Source organism: Mastomys coucha, unplaced genomic scaffold (assembly GCF_008632895.1).
Source record: "Mastomys coucha isolate ucsf_1 unplaced genomic scaffold, UCSF_Mcou_1 pScaffold23, whole genome shotgun sequence".
Classification (NCBI taxonomy): domain Eukaryota; kingdom Metazoa; phylum Chordata; class Mammalia; order Rodentia; family Muridae; genus Mastomys; species Mastomys coucha.
Window position 1 is genome coordinate 80,562,692 of NW_022196906.1, and position 3,176 is coordinate 80,565,867.

Below are 3,176 nucleotides of genomic sequence, written 5' to 3' on the forward strand. Positions count from 1 at the left end.
GCATCTATGCCAAGACCTACAGATACAGTAGCCCAGCTGAGTCGCTTCTGTTGATACCATCCGTTTGGTCTTTGTCTTCTGCTTTCTTCCACTTCTTCACTAGGGTTGCATTTATCTTAGCTCTCCGAAGATTTCTTTTTCCACTTAAGATTTCCATCTATGCTAATCTCTAGCGTGCACGGTCAAAATTCCAGAATCTAAAAGACAGGTGCCCATGTCAGCTCAGAGCCACAATGTCCCAGCCACTGGCACAATGCCTGACTTTGCTTCAGAAAAAAATGGAGGCAGTAACAATGACACTAGAGAGTCATGAATATGAGCAGGCAAGGATGCTAATAGCTGAGCAACTCAGGACCTCCACCTCCCTTTTCTATCAACACACTTAGCAACACTGGACCACACCTACATGACACTTCATGCATTCCTCTCTCCAAACAAAGGTAACTGGGTCACAGCACCCTCGCACCTCTAAGAAACTCCCCATTTGTAGCCAAAGACTCCCTGAAATGAAGGAAAATAGCCCAATGTAGCTTGGATTGGCTTGGGGTACATGCATACTAAAGTAAACTGTGTCCTCTGACTAAACTTTTATGGGGGGAAACCCCTATTTACCATCTTATGCCTATGTAAGATTCGAGGTGTGTGAGACTGAAATCAGATACAACATGGGAAGAGACAGGTGCTGTGATCAAAGACGTACATAAAACACACCAAAAGACCAATCAAAACCAAAGGCCACCTACATCTCCCTATACTTCCCCCAACACTGACAACCCAACCAACTCCCACTGTCCCACAAAAGAAAGACCCCAGCAGTAATCATGGGCTCTAGAATGCTCTAGTTCAATTGAGTAGCACACTGCTCCCTTGCATTTTATCTGACCTGTAATTTTGCTTCATTTCTGGATAAAACCCTTGATACTTTTGCAGTCTGTGTATACTCTTTTGTGTCTTTCGAACAAGAAGCCCATAACCTGGAAACACCAGGTCCAGACAGTGACCACCAGTGACAGGAGGATTACAGGGATTCATGCCAATCCCTGGTGTCTAGTCGTTGCCTGATAAAGCTTACTTGTTATAATCCTCTAATTGTATATGGTTTTATTCTCAGTGGTCGCCATGCTTTGAATGTGACCCAAGCTCGTGTGTTGGAAGATGAACTCTCCGTGGAACAGGGTTGAGAGCTCGCCCCTAACGAGTGGTGCTTAGCTCTTGAATGAGCAGAGGCTACTTAACTAAAGGGAGCTCTTTGCGGCTCTTCTGCACTGTGAAGATGGGAATTGCTCCTCTTTTAGCTGTCTCCCATCCACTTCCCCTATGAGAACACATTAAGATGTTCCAAGATGCTTGCACCTTTATTGTGGATTTCATGTTACTGGAGAAACAAACTCTAGCTTTCATGAATTTCCTCTGTGAAACTCATGGTAGAAGACCAAAGTGGAATGACATCAAAGTCACCTTATAAAGCTTCTTAGTTTTATTTTGTTTTGTTTATGTTTCTTGATTTTTTTTTACCATTTATCTATTCAACTGGATTTTCCTTTCTTACATATTTTTGCAATCATAATATTTTGCTTCATACCTCCAAAAGTTGAGGTTTTATAGGTCCTTTTACCTAATTTCTTAAATTTCATCATTATAATTAACTTTATTTTCTCATAGCTGTGCTTGTTGTATTTTTGAAACTAATTTTCCCTTCTTATATTATTATTATTCCTTTATAACAAACTGTATTTTCAAGGCTTTGATGTTTCTTTCCTGACCTGTTTTTTTTTATTACATCTGTTTTTCATTGATACATCTCAGTCTCTAACTTTTCACCATCCATTATTTTTTTTAATTCTTTCATACATTCTATTCATTACATATTAATGTCTTGATCTCTGCTCTTGATTTACCTTCGTGACCTTAATCTATTTCTAATGTCCTCTGCTTGTCATCGGCATTAGTTATTTGACTCTTTGGTTGTTGTCTGCTACAGACACAGGAGTCTGTGGATGGGAGCAGTTTGGAGCAGGCATCCCAGCAGCGGGAGTGATTAACACTTACCTCCAAAAGCCACACCTTAAAACCCCCCCAAGCCTCAACAATATTTATAGGAATGGTATATATACTTACTTCGTAGGAATAATATTGTTTCTTTTTTTTAAAAAAAAAATACTTATTTTCTAATTATAAACATAATATATTCAGAGAAAAATTGAATAATGCATTTTATAAATCTAAAAATTATATACTTTTTCCTTTGCAAGAAGATTATTGTTTTATATGTTAATGTATTTTCTTTCTCACACATAAATTTTAAATGTACATATATATACATATATATTCATATATATACATATATATGTAATTCCTTTAAAATTAGCATTGTGAGCTGAGTATGTAGCTCCATTTGTAAGGTGATTGACTAGCATGCAGGAGACCCTAGATCTGATACCTAGGATTACATAAACTAGGCATGGCAATTCACACCTGTAATCCTAGCACTTGGGAAGTAGAGGCAGGAGGATTTAAAAAAATCCAAAGTCATCTTCAGCTATACAACAGGACTGAGACCAGCATGACATAGAAACTGTTTCAAAAATTAAATGAATAAAAAGAGTTAAACCAAATAAAATGGCACAGCCTGCATTTTCAATTACCCACATATGTAGCTATTTTCCTTCATCTTAAAAATCTTTTAAAATTGAAAATAGATTTTTCTCTCATCCAATGTATCCTGACCACAGTTCCTCTCCCTCCACTCCTCCCATCCCCTCCCACCTCTCCTCTCCCCCCAGAACCACTTCCTTTCTGTCTTCTCTTCAAAAAAAGAAGACCTCCAAGACAGAAAGCCAAATAAATGCTCACACATTGAGGCCGGACACTGCAACCCAACAGGAAGAACAGAGGAACAGCAACAACCGTCACAAGAGTCAGATACTCACTCATTCATACACTCAGGAGTTCTAGTAAAAAACTAAACTAACAACTATAATATATACACGTGTGCTTGCTGCTTCAGTCTCTGTGAGCCCATGTGATAACTAACCCTGGGACATATTCAATGGGCCATATTCTCCTCATGTCCTCCATCTCCTCTGATTCCTACATTTCTTTCCCATCTTCCACAAGGAGAGACCTGATACTAGTTTCTCTCTCTCTCTCTCCCTCTCTCCCTTTCTCTCTCTCTC